Source organism: Pimephales promelas, chromosome 1 (assembly GCF_988280905.1).
Source record: "Pimephales promelas chromosome 1, fPimPro1.hap1.1, whole genome shotgun sequence".
Taxonomy (NCBI): Eukaryota; Metazoa; Chordata; class Actinopteri; order Cypriniformes; family Leuciscidae; genus Pimephales; species Pimephales promelas.
This window is the reverse complement of record NC_142769.1, coordinates 13,904,062-13,928,711: the sequence shown is the minus strand read 5'-3', so window position 1 is coordinate 13,928,711 and position 24,650 is coordinate 13,904,062. Positions and strand designations below refer to the sequence as shown.

The window sequence follows — 24,650 nt, the reverse complement described above, 5'->3', positions numbered from 1 at the left end:
TTTTCTCTTCCAGTTATTCCAGTTCTTCCAGTCTTAAACAGTAACATAAACAGAACAGTTTTGCAAGTTATCTGGCATTTAATAATTTCCTTGAAATATTTTTTATACATCGTCCATGGAACACTTTTTGGTTACACTTTTTTGAAGGTGTCATTGTTACAGTGTAAATATTATAAATAGTATTTGTAATATAAAAAAAAACAACAACATGTACTTGTCATGGTAGGATTATTTATTTGCATGTAAGTATGCATAATTTACTCTTACTAATATTATAAGTACAGTACATGTAACATGTAACAAGGACACTGTAAAATAAAGTTTTACCCACTTTTTTTCTTGAAATGTTTTACACACACACACACACACACACACACACACATATATATATATATATATATATATATATATATATATATTACATATGCTACTTTAAATGTTCTCTGAAACACTCCCATGTTTGCAAAATGATTACAACCTCTGTTAACATTTGCTTATGAAAAAAAAAACACTTTTTAGAAAACATTTCAAAAACTAAACATTTAGAGAGCATTTAAACAACATTTTTATTAGATAAGCAACATATTCTCATGGGATACTTTTGAATATAGAAGAGATGGATAGGAAGATGTCAGATGAACAGACTGAGAACTTTATCTTTTTAGATAAAAACACATGGACATTTGCAGTTGAAAAAAAATAATACATTACAATATATTTTATTGCAATACTCAGCTTATCGTAAAATGTTTAAAATCACAATAATATCATACGGTGGTTTAAGACCCGTGATAATATCGTATCATGGGGCCTCAGGTGATTCCCACCCATACTGCCTTCTTTATATTATTTGCCACATTATGGCATTAAGAACAAAATGATTGTAAAGTTTAATGTGGAACACACACACACAAGCAGCATGTTCATTCCAGAGCCCAGAAAACATTTGCACAAATCCAGCTCCCAGCTAAATGTGTTGGTCTGCCAAAGCTCTGAGAGCATCTCTGGAGCTCCTCCAGGATCCTCTGGTTGTGCGGCCGCATGAATTACTGGGTTGTATTTGTGTACTGGAACTGTCACAGGAGTTCATCATTGCAGTAAATGCTTTAAAAGAGCCGTGATTTGTAATGTTCATTTGGCGTAAATGCAAACAACTCAGATTCTCAGACTGCGTCACCCACAATGCCTTGTGATTGTGAAATGCCGCTGCGCCATGGCTTTCGGTCTAATTTATTCATCCACTTTCAACGAAAGCCATTTTCCCCAGTAGAGAGAGACTAGCGTAATTATCCTAATTAGTGCTAATTCAACGTGGCTGAGCCCATTTTTGTAATGAGCCCCTCATAGAGAGCTCAGAGAAGGAGGGTCTCCGGTCACCGCCTCCCTTTGTTGCCACAGTAACCGTTTCCGTAGCGACCCGCTCTTGACAGTGATGGGAAATGAAGAGGGGTTAATTTCTCTGTGAAGGGGCACAGATTAAAGCTGAAATGAAAGAGAAAGTCAAATGTCTCCTGTTTGCAAATGAACTTCTGACAGACAGCATAATGAACAGATCCACCACAAAATACAGCTTCAAATCAGACAACATATCAACATCACAACATCACAAAGCAACCCTTGTGAAAAACCTACACTTTAGCATATACTTTAAAAAGAGTGTTTGTTAGAGAATAATATAAAAAGGCTTAACTGTGAACTGCAGACTTAACTGCATGTTAATTGCAATGAAGAAAAATATTATAATGTATTATATATAATATGTAGTGTATTATGTATTATAGTATTATAGTGTAAATTGAAATGAAAATAAAGGTTGTGTAGGTAGTAATTTTATAAAAAACTTTTTTTCCAAATTTGTTTAAACTTTCTATATATATCAATGCATAATTAAAATGTAAGAACTCTGATAAAAAGAGTATAAATATAGAGTGACTCTAGACCGTTTAATCTGCACTAAACGCAGCTCATTATTTCAAACCGGGAAGAAACAACGGATTGGCTTAGGCGACTGTCACTCTCTCGCAACCATGACAACCCCCCTTTTGCCACACAGGACCTGCCCACTTGCGCGTATCCAGATACCTGTTCACATGCCCTTGTTTGAGCTTGAAGATGCAAAACTCGACGCAGGTCCTCTTTTCCAAGAAGTGCTCCTTGCCCTGTGTGGCGGGCGACACAAAAGCAGTAAGGGGAGTTCCTTAAGAATTATAATTAATGGTATTGCATCATTGAAATCCGACTACGCCACCCTGGGAATTTCACCCAGAGAATTTAAATTAGCCCCTACAAGAAGGCATACACAAGTTCGTATCACCCAAAAGAGTCAGAGACATGAGTTATCGTACAAAAAAAATCAGTTTTATTGACAATTCTTAAAAAATGAGCAGTATAAAAAGGATATAGGACACTTTGTCCAAATTCAATGAACCCCTAGAGGTTTAGCAGCAGGTCTAGACAAGGACAAGAGACAGGGAGTCGTAGCGTACCACCGACAGGTGCAGAACCACTGCACTGTGCTCACGCACACACGCACACACACAGGGGTGTTAATTCCAAGCACTGCACACGGTGAAAAAGATACCATCACCCAAATAAGAATCCTCTGCCCCCGGTACTCAGGTCCTGCTAACACACACAAAAAGTACACGTCAGGTTCAGAAAATAATAATAAAAAACACTTTGATGGCTGGAAAGGTTATTCACACCTAAATCAAGAAACCAAAATAATTACAATTAGTGAATTGAATTAAACAGTTAGTTGAAACTAAATCCAAATGTCAACAGTAGCAAAATGTATAAAGAAATAATTAAAGAAAATAAACCAAACTTCAGTCAAAATTATTAATAAAAAAAAACAATTCAGGCAGGTGGGAGCAAAATACCCCACGCCAAAGAAATGAGCTATTATTTCAAAATAATTGAAAAATAGAAAACTCAACTTTGGAAGCAAAAATCAAATGAAGAAAACAATTAGGAAAATAAATTAAATCAAGAGAGGAACAAGGATTACAGTCCAAAAGCAAAAATACAAATGAGAAAACAATAAGAAACATCCAAATGAATTAAATTGAGAGAAGAGCAGGAATTAAGGCTCAAATTCTAACACCAATCTCTGCGGCTAATATCAATTCAAAAGAAAATGGAAACTTTGTGAAAGCAAACAGAAACTAAAGAAAATATCAACTTAAGTCCAAAATACGATGGAATCAGATGACAGTTGATATAGTCGACACGGGATTAGGACATAATTGAAACAGGACAGCACTGCGGCCATAAATGAACACGGAGCCCCCAACTTGAATGTGGTTACAGTCCTTTACGGAGCTATAACAGGGCCCTATAAACAACAAGAGTGTTACTCTGCTAGATAAATTCTCCAACTGAATGCATGCGCAAAACTACTACGTACCGATCGTCGGGGAGAAGGAAACGTAGCTTTCTCTGGAGAATAACTCAGGTTCTCACCACGGAGACAGGGTATTCATTAGGACACATCCTTAAATACAAACTAGCACTTTAAAAACACGCATTTCAAAAGAGCACGATTAGCGAGAGATCAGCGAACTCTTCCTACCTCCTCCAGCGTCCACATCCAATACACGCAGTACATGTAAACAATGATGAACAGTAACGAGCTAGTGCTGCAGAGGACAGCAGCACGCTCTCCAAAGAAAACAGTGTTTCTAAAAGGGCACATTAAAAGAACACACTTCTCGTGACTACACTTCAGGAGCTAAAAAAAAGAACAGCAGTGCATACTCCTTACCGGTTCGGGTGCTCACATCCGGTTTCCGGGAGGCAGTGACGAGAGCGCGTTAACGACGCAAGTCGAACGTGACGCCTGACGAGTGAGAACTACGTGACTGTTTTAAAGCCCAAGCGCACCTATGATAGGCTAGACCGGCCATCAATAATAATGAAAAATTAAGACGGAAACGCCCTTCCTGCCACACCTGCACTTCGACCACCCCGTCCTCGGCCTCTACTTCCTCTGACACTAGATGCATGGCCTCTTGCAAGATCCAATCTGCTTCGCCCTCGACCATGGATCTGTCCTCGAGCTGAAGATGCGGTAGGCTACTTGTCTCTGAAGTGTCAACATGACAACATGACTTTTGCGTAAACATACACGCCACTTTCAAGTCAAGTGGTGTTGTTATCTATAAACATTTTGAGCTATCTGCGTGTATGCGTGTATGTACACACCGTTAAATGTCCGAGCGAAACGAAGCAAAATGTAGATCTACATCTGGGGAGCGATATTTTTTTCCTAGGATGGTAGGGGAAGACTCATAAATGCTGTAGCAAATGGTTTAAATTAGTGCTTGGTGGTCCTTTCAGGTAATGTCTTACGTGCACATAGAAAGTTGAAACTTTCTCTCTCACTCTTTCTCACTCTCTTTTCCTCTGCGCCTTTTATGAATGTGTGTGTGTGTGTGTGTGTGATTATGTTTAGACTTTAGTTTTGTGTTTAGAATAGCTAATAAAGTCATCCATATATTTGAAAAGATAAATTTTCTTGTGTCGTGTTTGCACATTTAATGTCTTGTACTGTTCGATCTAACTTACCTTGCTAAGACATAGTGTTTCACTATAGATTGGGTATTTATATCCTTGCAAAGGTTAGAATTACGTACCGTTCAAATGAACTCTAAACGAGTCGTTTGCTCGGTTCCATTAGTGATTCAGCTAAGATTCAGTGTAAATCAATGAATCATTTCCTTTGAGCTAAATTGGCCTTCGGCCCCCTTAAATACATTTTATGTATATTATTAGAGAGGTTATTCAATTAACATTAAAGCACCAGTTCAGCTAAGAGTCTGGAGTACTTGCTTGTGTCGGCGTGGTTTAGGGAATTCCTGTCGCAGTGTTGTGTTTCCTGGGTCCTCGTGGCTGGTTGTCTTTGAAGTGCCTGGATGGATGGATCCTGAGCTTGCCGGTCACGTGGGCGTTAGCAGGCAATGAGAGTCTGGTTCGAAGCGCGTTGCGGAGAGCCGTTTAAAACAAAGCTTTGCAGCAACTTAACTTTGAAACGAGACTCTTACGAAAAAGAAAATAAAGGAAAGAAATGAAAGTAAGGGCGAGTTGGATGGCTTGAATGAGCTGAATTGTAACCCTGATCTTGATGGGTTATTCGTCTCCTGGTCGAATTTGGTCTAGTCGATGTAGAAGCGTGAGAACACGCTCTTTATTTCAGAGATAAGCACGAACAGAACACTCTCTTGCTGGTTTTAGAGAGAGGCACGAACTTAACAGTTACAAACTGAACGAACACAAACTGGAAACACGAACAGAACTGAACAGCAAAAACATAAGGGCTAGCTCCTTTGTTCGGATCTTTAACTTAAACTTTAGTCCAACTTCCCAGAAACTTCTGGCCAATGAGAAAATGGCACAATTTTAGGAGGTGGATCTATTTCCTGCTTATCATAATTTATGCATGGTCTGTGAGCCGGTCTCCAGCACTTAGCAAAGAGACAAGAGACCATAGTTTAAACCTTATGATTATTATAATCATAAAACAAAACCTTTTACACAGATTTCAATCAAGCCATCTTTTGAATTAAGATAATACGATTCGTTTGAGAGTAAACGAGGCATTCACACTTCTAATGGTTTTGTAACAATTACAAGAGTTAATAGTTAACAACAATTACATGATTTTATGTGATCTAAGCATAATAACTACAAACAAATTGTAGAACGCATAATATCCACACACATATATTGTAGGAACAACTATAGCACACATTGAATTGAACGTTTGAGTAGAAGTCCGTTGAAAATTGTTCAAAATTGAAAATTGAAAAAGTGAGTTTATGTGAAAAGGGTGCAAGTCTGTGTTCAACTCGTAGGGGAAGAGGTCTGCGTAACATCTCTGTCAGGGGATCAAAGGAGTGCCCCCTTTCTGTGGCATTCTGTTGGTCTGCAGGACCATAAAAAGTCTTCTGAAGGGGGTTTATTGTCCCCCAAAGCAGACCTTTTGTAGCCATCCAGTCAATGGAATGTGAGCTCCAAAACCTTTGGAGTGTTGAATCCATGTGAATTAATCCCATGAGAGGTTAATTTGATTAATCTGTGTTTGATTCGCATCAATTCCTTACAATGCTATTAACCCCACTGTCCTCATCAGAGTCAACAATGCATTCATCATGGAAACTCTTACATGCCAAACACCATATATGCTAAGAATCTTACACGAAATACATCTTCATCACATTGTAAATGATGGCAATGGAAAACGTGTATCATGTAACTTGTTTTTAGCTTTGCCTTAGGCTATAGATGACTAGCTCGTTATCGAATCAATAAATATATATTTATAACTTTACCAATAGCTTGATATTGAGTACTAAAATACATCTTATTTGTTTATCTTCATAATTATAAAGTTAGATTTTTTATTACATGTGATTCTGACATGATGTCACTACATGCACTAAGCTCCTTCCTCTCCGCTCGTCTCAGGTAAATAATGCGTCTTAAGCTCAGCTGTCGGAGTTGCGCGTTCATGTGTTTTTAGGGGCGTGGCTTTGGAATGAGCCCAGAAGGGAGGGGATGAAGTCAAGTCAAGTCACATTTATTTATATAGCGCTTTTCACAATACAGATTGTATCAAAGCAGCTTCACAGTGATAACATGAAAGTAGTACAACACAGATCAATAATAGTGTTAAATATTAAATATCCCCAACTGAGCAAGCCAAAAGCAAGGCAACAGTGGCAAGGAACCAAAACTCCATCAGATTGGATGGAGAAAAAAAAACCTTGGGAGAACCCAGGCTCAGTTGGGGGCCAGTTCTCCTCTGGCAAACATTCATATTGTTTATATATACATATTAAATATAAATATTGTTTATAATGGAATGGAATTATAATGAATTGAATGGAAATAATGAGCTGTCTTTAAAACAGTCGTGAGAGGTCTACAGACACTCGATTTTTATACTTAATTTTTCAGAGTACTTACATTTTAATTATGCATTGATATATATATATATATATATATATATATAGAAAGTGTAAACAAATTTGGAAAAATATATAGTTTTTTTTATATAAAATTACTACCTACACAACCTTTAAATTAGATTTTAGATAATTCTAAAAAAGAACAAATCTAAACACATTATAAATGTTAGAAATCTATTGCTAAAATACATTACAAAGACTGTGAACTGTGAAGTACTGAATTGTGGAGTTAGACCATTAAAAAGTAGACTTTGTCATACTCATATTCTAGTCAGACTGCTCCATAGTGCTTTGATTATGAGACGTGTCCTAACCGAACCAGAAAAAAAAACAAAAAAACTCTGCACTCAATTGGATTGACCTACTGTACAACCAATCAGAGCAATGCAGTAAGTGACAGTGCAGTATGTTGAGCTACGCATAGTTGTCAACAGAACTCAACTGCATGCACACTGGAAGAGGTAGTAAAATAATGTGTTGCTTTTTTTAATTGGTTCCTCCATGAGTGTGACCAAATGAGAAACCACAACGACCACACAGGGCTTTCATTGCGTCCCATCTTCTTAGCGACCATCAGATCCAGCTGATAAATTAAACTTTTGCCGAATCCCACAGGAAGGACAGCAAACATCTTTCCGATCGACAAATGCCTTGATTGCAGTTCTCTGTTCGTATTTTAACATTAATGCGCTGTTGATTCCTTTTACAACAGATGCGATAGCGGAGTATACATCTCAATTCTCCAGGTGCAGTCAACTTTGAGGGAAACCAGTTAAACTCAAGCGCTCTTTGATAATGTGATGCTTACATAACTGCAGATCATCTGTCCATCCATAAAGCCCGCCCTGGCAATTTGATTGGCCCGACGATTTCTGAACCGATCATAATTACTCCTCAATGAATCGAACTTGACCGAAGTCCAGACCGAACTTCCCGACCCAAAAATGTTGTGGGCGCGGTTCAGGCTCGCATCCAGGTTAATTAAACAGTTTTTCACCATTGCTGTGTGCAGGATTTTTTGGGCGCCCCTACCGTCAATGACATACTGGAGCCACTGAGGCTGGCCCCTCCACTCACAATAAAGCACATTCGCATCGCGTTACTACAGCCTACAGTAGCTATGCCTTCGTCACGGAACTGCGTTTGAGAGAAGAGAACACCGCTCATTTTTTTCAAGATTTTGATAGCTTATTTTATTTACTTGGCGGCTTTTTTATCATTCAAATTTGGCTGGGTGGCTAATAAAATATTTTGCTTTGGTGTGACAAACTCATACATAATTTGACTTTACAGGGACTTTAATATTACTTCTATTGTCTTTGAAATATGGCAGAATATAATCGCAATTCTGTTTACCGATTAGTATTTCCACAGCAAGGGGAATCTATTACAGATTCATGATTGATTGCTCCTTGTAAAATGAAATATGACATCCACTTAAAACATTACAATGCCCACCCGCAGTGGCGGCTGGTGAAAATTATTTAAGGGGGGGGCTGAATAAGAGGGGGGTCTGGGGGTTCCCCCCAGAAAATTTTGAATTTAGTAGATGTGATTTCCTGCATTCTGGTGCATTTTAGGCCTTAGGCCATGCCCTTACCTATACCAATAAAATAACTTAAACCAGTCAATACCAATGGTCAAATAATACAATAATAATAATAACAGTTTGACAGTTAATGATAATGAACAAGTTGCATGTTTATTATGCTCTGTGTGCTGACAGAAAAAGTGCAAACGCATAATATTGATAAATTATAATATAGGTAATACAAAAAAAAAAAAAATAGGTAATACAACAATCTAGTTTAATCAATCCCCAGCTGTAGACTACATATTTTTGACAAATTGACAATTGGATAATGGATAAAAATGTGTTGATACTAGAGAAAGAGAGAAAAGGGACAACATTCTTGATTGTAACACCCAAGTATGAGAAGAAAGTTGATTTTAACTAGTATGAAACACAGTAATCTAGCTCAGAACTTAAAAACATCAAAAACAAAGCAAACACACAGGTATTAATATTCCTATAACTATTTTAATATCAAATGTGTGTGAAACAGTGTTTGTGTGTGAGTGAGTGAGTGACAGAGACAGACAGATCAATTCCCACGACTAACTTTACATTATTTCCACTCGACGTCACTGGCGCTGCCATTCTTCTCTCATCTGAGGTAAAAAAAAATGTCCCGTGGTGCGCGTGCACAGTGCACTCTCCTAATCTGATACTGTGGGCGATATTTTCAGCGCCCCCAAACCATAAAATTTGACGGCGCTGATTGGCGAAATATAAACTTTTTTGCATAGCAACCGGGGAACCATTGGCTTAAATTCCAGCACTGTGGGGCTGAGCGAACTGGCGCCCTGAGAAGACAGCCTATTGGCTATACTACTACACCAACATGATAAAAGTAACGAAAGTGAATGCAAATATCATTCTGGTGAGTTCAAAACACTTTTCAAAGTAAAACCATTATTAGCATATAATTAACACAGATTATTTTTCAAAATGATAAATTATAATATATATTAAAAAAACAGACAGACAGGTCGGAGGGAGGGCGGCGCCCCAGCGCCCTCTATGGGCGAGCCGCCCCTGCCCACCCGTTAACCCTACAATAAATAAATTCACTTCACTAACTAATTGCTCTTCGACAGTGATGCCATATAAATAGAGAGCTACCACAAAAAAAAAAAAACAAAAAAAAAACATAAGTTCAAACAGCAGTTTTAAATGTATTCATCATCACCAGCACAGACGATGTCCCGTGTAAGAGGATCCAGTGGCTCTTCCTACTGTCTTCGTCCTCTTCGCTCCATATTGGCCTGTTGGCTCCATCCTAGCTCCTCCCACCTTCGGCTCCACAAGAGACCCTTGGACTTGAGGCTCCATCAGGTTCCTCTCATCCAGCCGGCTTCCCCTTGGTCAGTCATCACTCTGCCTACGCCACTGACTTGTGGGCAGGGCCTGAAATTAACACCCGACCACCTGCCAAATGCGGGTGAATTTTGCTATTGGCGGGTAACACTGTCAATCTACCTGCCACATTGGCAGGCAGCCAATGAGAATTGTGAGTGATTCATAGGATTTTTACATTTCAACGAAGTCAGCTATTGCGTTTGACTTTAGCTAAAATGTGGCGGCACATTACTGGGGTAAAGAGGCCAGCTGAAACAAAACAGCCAACAAAAAGATGAGGATGAGAAAAAGAAAAGTAAAGAAGACATTTTAATACAAAGTGAACAATCGGCGGCAATGGCAAGGTTCGTGAGCGGCTGATTTATGACAGCGACTGTTCGTAACGTTCATGCGATCAGAAAGAAGATGAGGCTCTTTTTCTGACTACGTGTGCGAGTATTAAACTGTTGGTGAGATGGGATGAGATAATGTAACGCGTCGCTGTTGTAGGTTAAAGTACAATGACAGTTGCACAGATGTGTGTGCGTGTGCAACTGTGCATGTTGGGAGTTGGGAACCGGTGAGAAAATGTCCGGTACCCGGTAATTTTATCAGTAATAACAGTATCAATTTAGTTCATATTTAACCGTTCCTGAACGCTGTAACTAAAAGCTGTTAAGAGTAAGACCTGTCTACGTGACTAAATCCGCCATCAACACAGCCGCGTGTGATTTGTTTACGAGCTGCGGTAGGTCTATCTGTTGAGTATATATTATAGCCTATACTATATATGTTGTGTGTGTGTGTCTGTCAAAATCAAGGAATAAAAAGATTTTTTTTTTTTAAAAAATGTATGTTATTAGAGTTATTATTACTTGACAGCACTTAAATGTGTATTCTTACAAGTTAAAGAACAATATTGTGAAATTCCTGGTTTTTTTTTTTTTTTTTACGTTTATGAGGCAAAAAAAAAAAAAAAGGCTGGTAAAAAGTCTCTTTGGCAGGTGAATTTTTAAATCCACCTGCCACAGTGGCCGGTGGCCGAAAAAATTAACTTCAGGCCCATTCGTCACACTTCATTCTTCCACCCCTACATCTGCAGTGGTCTTTTCCTTTCCCTCTGCAGTGCATCTGTCCTCAGTCACATCACATTTTTAACACCAAATTTAATGACTTTTAAGACCGTTTTTAAGTCCTCTAAAAGGAAAATTTAAGACTTTACCAAAAAAAAAACAGAAAAAAAAAAAACAGGAAAATGTTCAGCACGACACAACACAGAATGGTGTGGTGAAGCATAGCGCGGTACTGCTCACCAGAGCCACACTCAAGACAGATTGCAGGGACACGACAACTTTATACCAAGTGCTGATTCGCCTTACAACCCTGACATGACATGGTTAACTGTGTATAAACTATCAGCCTTTAACCCTTTCACGTGTATAATCACACCAGTGTGATCAGTTTTGGCTGGTCCCTGGAGCATACGATCACACTGGTGTGATTACAACGGTCAGTGCATCACGTGATCAACTGCTAAATTCAAACGTGCTTTCACGCGCTGGCTGGCGCTGAGCCAGAGACGGACGCACTCAGTCCTGTTAAATTGTCTCTGGTCCTGTTTACAGTCTATGGTCCTGTCATATTACAACTACTGAGTGTTTTAAACCACATAATGTTTATTTTAGGTTTCAGACATTTAAGTACTAGCACATAAGTGCACATAACTACACATAAGTACTAGCAAAACAATGATTTTGAGTTTGTAAAATACACACTGATGTCTATGGAAGCGGCAATAATAATCCTTTCCATTCTATTAAGATGACATGTTTTATTCATATTTGATACACATTGTGTAAGTAGCTTTACATTTGACCCTATTCTTCTCCCAGTTCACCGGCCACTTACTTTCATGTATTTCGTGAGAAGTGGAGGAATTGACGTGTTGTAAATCCAACAGATCTGATTCTCTGAACTGTAAAACAAACTAAAATGGCGCCGCTCATTGTGCATACAGCTTAACTAACGCGATTTTTATAAAGATGTTTAACCCCCTGGGGACCAAGGTGTATTTGGGGTCCTTGAGAGGTTCTGACATGCCCTGACATCTGTGTTTTTTCAGCTGCTTAAAAACATATTAGTGGCACAGGTGAATTACACTATATTTAGCACAAACAGGGCAACCATGATGTATGAGCAACATGTTTGTACATGTTTGTATTTTTGAGAGAATATTGTTTATGCGTTGTTATTGTAAAACCTAAAAAAGAAAGTTTCTGAAATAAGGCCACAAAACACATACTAAATATGCATCCACAAGACTTTTGACTAATTGATGTTGTTGCCTAGGGTTTTTTCTTCACAATGATCTGAAAATCAGTCTCTTCATCACTTTCTCTTCCCCTCCGAAGGCTTAGTTTTGTACTAAAGACTACAATTTGTATTATATTCTCAATATGTATACATTCATTATTACTCATGGGGCTAAAAATGTTGAAAACGGCTTTGTTAATGTTTCTTGTCCCCTCACAACAATGACAGTAAACTAATTATTAGCCTACATTACATGTCACGTAACTATTTTTATTTACTAATTTTCAGTTCAAAATGGCGAAATTAGACAAAACTATATTAGTTTGCCTGATTATTTTTTGTCATTCGTTTTACACAATTATGACCTAAAAAATGTCAAATATGAAATGTTAAGTTTAGCTACTTATATCGCACTTGACCGTGCGCATCGAGATGAACACGCACGCACACACACACACACACACACACACACACACACACTGTCCTCTGTTTCTGACGTGCTCTGTGCTCTGCACCGCTGCGGATTGAGGATGAAGAATGCGCTGAATCTGATTATAACAAGATTGAAGCGAACATGAATTCCTAGCCTACATTAATCACAAATTTTTAGGGGGGCTAGGCAGAAGTTTAGGGGGCCGGCCGACCCCTGCCATAGAAATTGCGTCCGTGAATATGACAGCAGCACTGAGTGCGCCCGTCTCTGGCTCAGCGCCAGCCAACGCGGGGAAGCACATTTGAATTTAGCAGTTGATCATGTGATGCACTGACTTCTAATCACACCGGTGTGATCGTACGCTCCAGGGATCAGCCAAGAAGACTGCCCAGACAGCAAACTGACTTTGAATCAACGTGGAAACGACGTCTCTCATGACATTGAAACAACGTTGATTTTGCTCATCGAATTAACGTTGAACCAACGTCAGACGCGGCATTCTTCAAAGCTAAATGAAAATCGAAAATTGGTTTGCTTTCATAACATTGAAACAACGCGTTGATTTCAAGTTGATTTTCCGTTAGTTTTGAAAGAATGACGCGTCTGACGTTGGTTCAACGTTAATTTGATGAGCAAAACAATGTCAGATCAACGTTGTTTCGATGTCATGTTTCCACGTTGATTCAATGTCAGTTTGCTATCTGGGTGATCACGCTGGTACGTGCGAAAAAGTGACAATTTTGTAAACACTTGCCTAGTTTAGGTCATCTTTTCGTGGACCGGACCACACTTTGAGAATTACTGTCCTAGAGAAATAGATTTGAGTTTTTCCTCGAGAGATATCATGGCTTGCAAACGAGCCAAGCATGGCACCCAGCAAACAAGCTTCTTTGGGGCCCGAATGGGGCCCTTGCGGGCAGCCCACTGTGGGCCCAGATACCGGCGTGAAATGCGGGGCACGTGTGGGCCCCACACTTCGGGACCCAGGTGGGGCCCCAGTGGGACAGCCCACAAGTGTGGGCTGACTGTGGGCAGGCCCACAGTAAGTAGAGTGGACCCCATTGGGGCCAGTTGTGGGCCCACGGTAAACCCTTATAGGGGCCGATGTGGGGCCATTGCGGGCAGTCCACTGTGGGCCCAGATACCGGCGTGAAATGCGGGGCATGTGTGGGCCCCACACTTCGGGACCCAGGTGGGGCCCCAGTGGGACAGCCCAAAAGTGTGGGCTGGCTATGGGCAGGCCCACGTTAAGTAGAGTGGGCCCCCATTGGGGCCAGTTGTGGGCCCACAGTGGGCTGCCTGCAATGGCCCCAAATGGGCCCCTATAAGGGTTTGCTGTGGGCCCACAACTGGCTCCAATCGGGGCCCACTCTACTTACCGTGGGCCAGCCCAAAGTGTGGGCTGACTTTGGGCTGGCCCACACAAATTATAGCAGGCTGGATGTGGGCACACTGTGGGTGCAGTTGCAAAGTTTGAGCACACAGAGTAGGTACACCCATATTACTATATGCAGTACAATTGCACTTGTTAGCAGCAATAAATCGAGGGTCATGTTTTTTTTCCCCAAATAATTTATTTATATTTAATAATAATTATAATTAATGATAATACAGTTTAAAACACCAATAACCACAGAAAACAGGAGATTGAAAATTAAAAATCAATCCCTTTAGGGGCAACAGTAGGTATTTCTGCAGTTCTGGCCCTTCCTTGCCGTCCCCGTCTCTGTCCCAGGGATTACGGAGCCATGTCTTCATAGAGGCTTCCACATCACATGCAGTGGCTTGACTGCTTTTTGTCACAGCATCTAAGTGAGAAAGGATCAATTGAAATACAAATGTTAAAAACAAAATAAGGGTTGTACTGTTGAGCCATTTCAACGTAAGAAAGTTTTCAACCTGCACTTTGAATGAGGAAACGTCTTCTGATTGTTCCAGGTGCTATTTATAAATGCTCAACTAAGAGAATGACTGAATAGGTCAATGAGAGAGCTGCGGTTTATAATAACATTTAGTTGTAAGTAGGGGTTTCATCGACTAGTCGACTAGTCGACTGTCACAACCACTAGTTGGCGCTGTTGGCCTTAGTCGACTAGTCGGAAACAAAATGATGACATATATATAGATATATTTTTTGTTAACTATCCCTTTAAATACAAGCGGCAGTACTATATACTATAAGCACTATAAGGCGCACCTTCAATGACCTATTTTAGAACATTTTTCAAACGTTTGACTTGGTTTGCATTATGCATCCACTAGATGTGCTAAAGGGAATGCAGCGAGTGCGCGGCGTCAGAGGTGAGGCGTTTATTTAGTAAGCGTGAGCGCGCTGGGGCGGGCACGTAACTTACATTCGCAGCCTGCTGACAGCAGTGTCTGTTCGTGTGTGTGTGTTAGAGAGAGCGCTCGTGAGCGGGAGATATTTTATACGAGGTTGAACTGGGCGTGTGACAAAGCGGGCAAAAGATGGACACGAGCAATTGATATAATGCGCTCCGGATTATAAAGCTTGAGAAAAGGCCGGATTGAGAAAATTAAAGGCTTTTAAGTGCGCTTTTAAGTGCGCTTTATAGTGCGGAAAATACGAGTACTCTCGCTTTTAGACCAGCACGCGACGTGTTTAATATAGACGCATATTAGCCTACACTAGATTTTCTCTCAAATGTTTGCTTTCACTTTCTATATGGGGAGGCTGCACTTTAGACATAGCCAATTCTGTTTATGTAAATATTGTGTGTATTTAACAGTATTAGCATAATAAGACTTGAAAGATAACTTAGTCCAGCGCTGTTTGACAGGCTTCTAATGCCTGTGAGCATCGGGGATATGCCGCGCGCTCAGGAAAGCGCAGGTTAGAACAGCGCGTGAATTAAATGTTTAACCGGCAAGGCTTATGCAAACAATGAACTTTTGTGAATTGCAGTGTCCCGTACCTATTCCTTAACGTGTGATGTGTAGGCTACGTCGCGTTGTACAGTTGAGAGGCGCCAGAACTGATAGAATGCACTGTAACACGATACTACTACGACCATATTTCTTCAAAAGCAGATCGTGGAGACATTTACTATTCGTGATGTCGCACACCGCTAGAATAAACCATGTAACGACTAGTCGACTAGTCGTCGACTGTTATGCAAAACTAGTCGACTAGCAAAAATCAGTAGTTGTGAAACCCCTAGTTGTAAGTCATTTTGGTTGGTTAATGATGAACTAAGCTTTTACAAAACATTCATAAATGATTAGCAATTGATATACTAACATTTTATGTATGTTTTGTTAATTCTGTTACAAGTCATTTACAAGTGATTAGTAAATGATTAACTTATTTTTATGAAACATGATTATGCCTTTCATAAATGTTTATAAGTGATGTTAATTATTGTATGTTTTGTAGATTCAGTTATAAATAATTTACAATTGTTTAGTTAATGATTAACTAATCATTTAGAAAACATTAAAGGATTAGTTCACTTTTGAAAAAACTTTTGCTGATAATTTACTCACCCCCATGTCATCCAAGATGTCCATGTCTTTCTTTCTTCAGTCGAAAAGAAATTTAGGTTTTTGATGAAAACATTCCAGGATTTTTCTCCATATAATGGACTTCAATGGGAACCGGATGGTTCAAGTATCAAAAGACGGTTAATAACTGTTTCAGATGCAGCTTCAAATGTCTTTAAACGACACCAGACGATGAATAAGGGTCTTATCATGCAAAACGATTGGTTATTCCAAAACTTATTCCAAAAATGTAACTTTTATAAGGACAAATGCTAGCCTTGCTATATTCTCTGAGGCGCGTTTGTAACGTCACGAAATACGTAATTACGTTCAAAAGGTCACGGGCGACGTAGCCGGAAGTACAGAATCAAAATCGTCCGACATCGTTGTTTTTCCTTTTAATTCCTTTTTTTGTAAACGGTGTTTGAGTTAGTTTGCACGTTCAGCCTATGCGTTCAACTTGTAAACACTGACTCTGTACTTTCGGCTACGTCGCCCGTGACCTTTTGAACGTAATTACGTAATACGTGACGTTGCAAACGCGCCTCACAGAATATGGCAAGGCTAGCATTTGTCCTTATAAAAGTTACATTTTTGGAATAAGTTTTGAAATAACCGATCGTTTCGCATGATAAGACCCTTATTCATCGTCTGATATCGTTTAAAGACATTTGAAGCTGCATCTGAAACAGTTTTTAATCGTCTTTTGATACTTGAACCATCCGGTTCCCATTGAAGTCCATTATATGGAGAAAAATCCTGGAATGTTTTCATCAAAAACCTAAATTTCTTTTCGACTGAGGAAAGAAAGACATGGACATCTTGGATGACATGGGGGTGAGTAAATTATCAGCAAAAGTTTTTTCAAAAGTGAACTAATCCTTTAACATGCGTTTAATAAATGTTTAATGAAGGTTTTTATTTTCTCCCTACTTATTAAAATTTAAATTTAAAATTACAAACAACCACCAGCTGTCACGGATCCATCAGCGTCAGCACCAGACACCTTCACTCCGCCCACTCGTTCCAGCTCCCCAGCATACTAATCACTGTCACCTGCCCGCTTCAATCACCGTCCCAATCATCCTCCCTTTATAAACTCACTCCTCACAGTCACTCACCGTCTGGTCTCGTCGACACATCGGCTACAGACTCCCGCTACGCTACTACCTACTACAAAGGAATACTTACCCGCTTCATTCAGCCCCGTCTGCTTCTCTTCCGCTCCAGATCCCCGGTCTTCCTCTGGTCATCCATCCGCTGCCTCCGCTCACCTACTTCCTGCCCTGCTAAAGATAAGAATTCCATTATCAGACTGTTTCCCGCTCCTGAACCGAACTTTATCCCTTTTATACTTACCAGCTGTCTATCATACCACCTGTTTCAATAAACCTGGTTATACTCATCCATCTGTGTCCTTCTAGTCTGTGACAGAAGACCAGACCAACACAATGCAGCAATCTACCCCGAGCACCAGCGCTACACAGACCCCACCTTCTCCTACCATACCCCAGACCAGCACTCCAGCACTCGCCACATCTACCGTGACCACTTCTTCCCCATCTGCCTCTGCCAGTCCCATGGCCCAACCAGCGCCCTTCTCAGGCGAGGAGGAGGAGTGCAGCGGCTTCCTCTTGCAGTGCGAGCTGTATATGGAGATGAACCCGTTATCCTTCCACACTGAACGATCGAAAGTGGCCTTCTTCATCTCCCTCCTGCGAGGCCGAGCGCTCAACTGGGCTCACGCCCTTTGGAATGATCGTGGTCCAGTTACCCGGACATTCGCCGCTTTCTCCAGCCACTTCACTGAAGTATTCTCACAGTCAGCCCACTCCATCTCCATCCAAGACCAGCTGTACCGCCTGAGACAGGGGAGATCGTCCGTCGCCACCTATGCGCTGCAGTTTCGCACCCTCGCCGCCACGCTCGGATGGAATGAGTCTGCTCTCATCACTGCTTACCGTCATGGTTTACATCCCGACATCCGCCTCCAGCTCGCGGTTTATGACGATAACGTCGGTATTGAGAGCATCATCCAGCGATCCATCCGCATCGACCAGCGACGCACTGCATGCCAGCTCGACAGCCCTGCACCTCCAACTCCTCGTCCTGTGCCCCGTCTCCACAGTCCTCCAGCACCAGAACCCATGGAAGTCGGTTCCACCCATCTGCCCCTATCCGAGAGGAATCGTCGTATCACCAACGGGCTGTGACTGTACTGTGGAGCCTCCGGTCATCTGCTCGCCTCCTGTCCCGTCCGCCCTCCCCGGCCCGCTGTGAGTACAGTCCAATTACCATTGCCCATCTCTTCCTTGAAATTCACTGCAGCCACTATCACTTATCTGAACCGTTCCATTTCAGTCCAGGCGCTGATCGACTCCGGCTCAGCGGCCAACTTCATTGCACTGTCCACCTTAAACCGGCTACAAACCATCCCTCACAAGCTTCAAGTCCAAACCATTCTGGGACAACCACTAGGACGCGGCCGGGTTGGGCATCGGAGCCCTGACCTGGGGTTAGAGATCGGCTGGCTCCACCGGGAGGAGATATCCTTTCTGGTGCTGGAGGGCTCGACGGCTGAGATCATCCTGGGACGCCCCTGGTTGGAGACCCATTCGCCTCACATTCAGTGGTCCACCGGCGAGGTTCTACGGTGGGGCCACGACTGTTTCCAGCGCTGTCTTCCCTCCTTGACGAAATCTCCAGTTTCTTCCACCACTCCGACCGTTCCACTCTCCACCACCTCCGTAGAGAGCCCACCAGTAGAACCGTCTCCCGAGATTCCCTCTCCCTACCGGGCGTTCCAGGATGTTTTCGATAAACGCCAAGCCACCCTTCTACCCCCGCATCGGCCATGGGACTGCGCGATCGACCTGCTGCCTGGGGCGGTCCTACCGCGAGGTAAGATCTACCCTCTGTCCATCCCGGAGCAGAAGGCCATGGAGGAGTACATCCAAGAGGCTCTCGACCACGGATTCATACGACCATCAGTATCCCCTGCCGCTTCGAGTTTCTTCTTCGTGGGAAAAAAGGACGGAGGCTTGCGCCCTTGCATCGACTACCGGATCCTCAACCAAGCCACCGTTAAATTCCGCTATCCCCTTCCTCTGGTCCCAGCCGCCCTGGAACAACTCCGAGGGGCATCCGTTTACACCAAGCTCGATCTTCGTAGTGCCTACAACCTCATCCGTATCCGGGAAGGCGATGAGTGGAAGACCGCCTTTATCACTCCCGCAGGGCACTACGAATATCTCGTGATGCCCTTCGGATTGTCCAACTCACCCGCCATCTTTCAAGGCTTCATGAACGAAATCTTCCGTGATCTTCTCAATCAGTTCGTCGTCATCTACATCGACGATATCCTCATATACTCTCCCGATCTGACCTCCCATATCCATCACGTTCAGACAGTACTCCAACGCCTACGAGATTACCATCTTTACCTCAAATTGGAGAAATGTGAATTCCACCAAAGCACCATCCACTTCCTCGGTTACGTCATCACCCCACACGGAATCACCATGGACCAGAGGAAGGTGGAAGCGGTACTCCATTGGCCACAACCCACCACCCGTAAGGAGCTTCAACGTTTCCTGGGGTTTGCCAACTTCTACCGCCGTTTCATCCAGAACTTCAGTCCCATCAGTTCTCCACTCACCGACCTTCTCAAGAGCGGGGCCAAGTCTCTGTCCTGGAACACCCGAGCCACCCAAGCCTTTCAAGCCCTGAAGTCTGCCTTTGGCTCCGCTCCTACCCTCGCCCTTCCGGACCCCGCCGTGCCCTTCCTCGTCGAGGTGGATGCCTCCATCTCGGGGGTAGGAGTGGTCCTCTCTCAGCGGCAGGGGAATCCATCTCAACTCCATCCATGCGCCTTCTACTCCAAGAAGCTGTCCCCGGCGGAGCAGAACTACGACATCGGCAACCGGGAGTTACTGGCCATTAAATTGGCGTTGGAGGAATGGAGGCACTGGCTGGAGGGAGCCCAACACCCGTTCACGGTGATCACTGACCACCGCAACCTCGAGTACCTCCGGGAGGCCAAGAGACTCAACCCCCGTCAAGCCCGTTGGGCCCTGTTTTTCACTCGCTTCAATTTCTCAGTCACCTATCGCCCCGGTGAAAAGAACGTAAAGGCAGATGCACTCTCCCGTCAGTTCCAACCTGAGACACCTTCTTCCGAACCTGAACCCATTCTCCCTCCAGCCGTGGTCGTCAGCCCCATCCAATGGAGCCTAGATGACCACATCGCCGACGCCACGCAACTCGAACCTGCTCCGCCGGGAGGTCCAGAGGGACGGGTCTATGTTCCAACCCGTCTACGCCTGTCCCTCATGGTACATACCTCTCCGGGCTCTGGACACCCAGGCAGCCAAGCCACTCTCTCGCTCGTCCAACAGCGCTATTGGTGGCCGGGTATGGCCCAGGACGTCTCCCGGTTCGTCAGCGGATGCTCAGTCTGTGCCATGGCCAAGGTTCCCCGTCATCTCCCGGAAGGCAAGCTGGTTCCTCTCCCAATACCCACTCGACCGTGGTCCCACCTCGGAGTGGACTTCGTCACCGACCTGCCCCTGTCTGACAACCACACCTGCATTCTGGTCGTAGTGGACCGCTTCTCCAAGGCGTGCAAGCTAATTCCCCTTCCGGGTTTACCAACAGCCCTTGAAACAGCTGAAGCACTATTCCAACATATCTTCCGTAACTTTGGGATCCCCGAGGACGTAGTCTCCAATCGAGGACCCCAATTCATCTCTCGAGTGTGGAGGGCATTCTTCAACCTTCTGGGAGTGACCGTCAGCCTCACTTCTGGATACCATCCCCAGTCTAACGGCCAGACTGAGCGGAAGATCCAGGAGATTGGGAGATACCTGCGGTCATACTGCCACGACCACCAGGACTGCTGGAGCCGTTACCTGCCCTGGGCCGAGTATGCACAAAACTCCCTGCGACAAACCACCACCGGACTCACCCCCTTCCAGTGCATACTCGGCTACCAGCCTCCTCTATTCCCCTGGTCAGGAGAACCATCTGACGTCCCAGCAGTCCACCACTGGTTCCAGACGAGCGAGAGAGTCTGGGACTCAGCTCATACCCACCTTCAGCGGGCTGTTCGGAGACACCAGAACCAGGCCAACCTTCGCCGTGCCGACGCCCCTCACTACCTTCCCGGACAACTGGTCTGGCTCTCCACCCAGGACATCCATCTCCGACGGCCCTGTCGGAAGCTGAGTCCCAGATATATCGGTCCTTTCCCGATTCAGAGGCAGATCAACCCCGTCACCTACCGGCTGGCACTCCCCGCTCACTACCGCATCGCACCCACCTTCCATGTCTCCTTGCTCAAGCCGTACACTAACCCTCTCACTCCTTTTTCCCCAGGGTCTGGTGCGGCGGAGGTGCCCCCTCCTCCTGCGGATCCCGAAGATGACAACATCTACCGAGTCCATGAAATCCTCGACTCCCGACGACGGGGCGGCCGCTTGGAATATCTCGTGGACTGGGAGGGATTCGGTGCCGAGGAGAGATGCTGGGTCAACCGGGAGGACATTCTGGACCCCTCGTTACTCCAGGACTTCCACACCACCCACCCAGATCGGCCAGCGCCCCGGAGCCGTGGTCGTCCCCGTCGTCGGTCCCGTCCGCCAGCTGGAGCTGGCCGTGGGGGGGGGGGTACTGTCACGGATCCATCAGCGTCAGCACCAGACACCTTCACTCCGCCCACTCGTTCCAGCTCCCCAGCATACTAATCACTGTCACCTGCCCACTTCAATCACCGTCCCAATCATCCTCCCTTTATAAACTCACTCCTCACAGTCACTCACCGTCTGGTCTCGTCGACACATCGGCTACAGACTCCCGCTACGCTACTACCTACTACAAAGGAATACTTACCCGCTTCATTCAGCCCCGTCTGCTTCTCTTCCGCTCCAGATCCCCGGTCTTCCTCTGGTCATCCGTCCGCTGCCTCCGCTCACCTACTTCCTGCCCTGCTAAAGATAAGAATTCCATTATCAGACTGTTTCCCGCTCCTGAACCGAACTTTATCCCTTTCATACTTACCAGCTGTCTATCATACCACCTGTTTCAATAAACCTGGTTATACTCATCCATCTGTGTCCTTCTAGTCTGTGACACCAGCCTGAAAAACATGTTGTATGAAGACTGTTTAAAATATCCCTCCTAATCCTCACAGAATTTGCAAGACAGAACTGATAACACCTGGGCTTATCGATACTGCGGTCTTTCTTAAAAAAAGCTTGTAATTATTTTTTTTGTACTCGTAATGATTTGTCATTACAAGTGCACAGCTATGTGAGTGGTGTTATTAAGAGTGACCACGGTTAATAGATATGAAAGATATTAATAAAAATGATGTTAATTCAGCCAGCGCACATACCTCTATTTGCTTCCTGTTTTCGGGCGAAGCCCACAGTAGTCGATTGTCGAGTTCACGCGCGCGATCATAAGTGAATATCATCTCAAACCTCTGTGTGTTCAACATCTGATTCGGATGAACTATCCATTTGAGCTGATATTCTCAGAACACCACACAGTGGTAGGTTTGAGACGATATAAATGAACTCACGTGTGAGATCGACAATCGACTACTGTGGGCATCGACAGAAAACAGGAAGCAAATAGAGGTATGTGCGCTGGCTGAATAACATCATTTTTATTAATATCTTTCATATCTACTGCAGTCAGATTGACCGTGGTCACTCTTAATAACACCACTCACATGGCTGTACACTCGTAATGACAAATCAAGGATGTTAAGAGGCTAAAAGCAGGTTTAGACCATGCCCCATTGAAGTCAAGAGGGTGCGAATTTTAAAAAGATGATAACACGGTGTAGGCAACACCGATTTTTGTCTGTACTGACAGCACTCCAAATGTACAAAAAAATTAGCTCAATGTTAAAATTGACCGGAGTTGTCCTTTAATTTGGCCCCAGGGCCCGTTTAATGTTTAATACAGGGTTTTGGTTACTATCCCAACGTATGGGTGAGTTCTTATGGATGAAGGCCTGTTGTGTTCTTGGTTTGTGGTAGTGGCAGCTATTGTGAAACTCACCTTTGTCATGTACTGGGTGTGAATGGCATCAAGATCTGGTCCTGAAGAATCACAGGGTCAAATGATATCTCATCTGGTAACAAGAGCATAGCAACTTTAGAAACTCTAATGATATCTTTACCCCCTGATATTGCATTGTGGATTTAAATTCAAACATTTAAAGGCTAAGAATATGAGCCATGAGTAAACTGGCCAGATATCTGTGAAAAATAACTTGCGTGCCTAAAGTTGTTGACCCCCTGAATTCAGCATTTAAAAGTTAAAAGAACTTTAGTATTTATCATTAAAAAAAAAAATACATGAAAATAAATAAATACCTTAGCGCTGGACAGTATGGTGTCTCATTGGCCAACATAATCAAAAACACACCTAGAGAATATACCAATGATCATTATATCCTGTTATCATAATAGTTAAATTAATTATTATAACTTATGACCATTATAACATTATATTATTTTGCTAGCTATTATTTAGCCTACAGGCTTCTCAAGGACAATATCACTGAAAAAAAACTGGGGTTAATGAGTGTGAGACTTCATTAAAAAGCATAAATCCTACAGACCCCAAACTTTTGAACGGTATGATTGAAGTTTTGCTTACTAGTCGAGTTCATAGCCGTGGAGGTTGTCTTGGGACAGGGCTGTAGCAGGACATCATGATGATTTTCTAGACTAGAAAATAACATGCAATGTGTCACAGAGCCAACAATGTTACATAGGATTTGCAATAGAACAAAGGGTTTATTACAAGGAATCAAGCTAGAGATGCAATGCAGAAAAGAGAAAAAGAATATATATAAAATCTTAACGTAATATATTGTGCAAGAAATGCATATGAATTTATTATCATGAAACAATAATTCCTCCTTTGTTGTGGAGTTTTTTTTTTCTGTCCCTTCTGAAATCACTTTTATTATCAATCTTTGTAAGTGACGTCACTGATCAACAGTACGTTACAGTGTGAATTCTTTCAGGCTAGCTAGCAATTAGCTAATTTCCAATAACCCATTGACAAATTACCAGCAAAACAAAACTATCAAAAACTGTTATCAACACAAAGATGTGGTTAAAACCCCAAACTTATGTAAAACAAGAGCGTTAATTTAACTTAACGTTTAACGTTACCTATTCTGAAAACAGTTGAGATGCTAACGGACTTTTTCGAAGACTCAAAACCTTTTCTACAAAGTAAATATTCAACAGAAACGTTTTCTCGTTTCCATGGTTTCTATCTGCTCGCGTGCGCTCCTGTCTTTGAATCGGACAACTTTGAATGCGAGTGCGACTCGCACGCGCACGCGCGTTGCAGCATTTAAACATCTAAAATTATAACATGTAACAATTTAAAATATCATTAATTTTATATCATGAATTTAAAAATCATTATGTAGTTCTATGACCAATGTAATATTATTTTTTTCATTAGAATATGAAAGCACTAAAATGCTTTATAT

General features: G+C 42.8%; 1 protein-coding gene and 2 long non-coding RNA genes across 4 annotated transcripts in view; 1 reads left to right on the top strand and 2 right to left on the bottom strand.

Moving 5' to 3' along the window:
* The window catches only part of ptprda (protein tyrosine phosphatase receptor type Da), a 945,911-nt gene that overhangs the window by 198,456 nt on the left and 722,805 nt on the right, over positions 1-24,650 (top strand). The gene's annotated exons all lie outside the window — the stretch shown is intronic.
* LOC148998374 (uncharacterized) lies at positions 2,639-4,040 on the bottom strand. Of its 2 annotated transcripts, XR_016150491.1 has the most exons (4): positions 3,767-4,039; positions 3,575-3,683; positions 3,410-3,496; positions 2,639-3,337 (listed from the first exon to the last, which is right to left on the bottom strand). It is a non-coding gene; the product is annotated as an uncharacterized LOC148998374 (long non-coding RNA). The 2 variants fall into 2 exon arrangements; XR_016150485.1 differs by having other exon boundaries at positions 2,639-3,496; positions 3,767-4,040.
* Positions 23,132-24,379, bottom strand: LOC148998373 (uncharacterized). The gene is made up of 3 exons (XR_016155194.1): positions 24,322-24,379; positions 23,798-23,868; positions 23,132-23,267 (listed from the first exon to the last, which is right to left on the bottom strand). It is a non-coding gene; the product is annotated as an uncharacterized LOC148998373 (long non-coding RNA).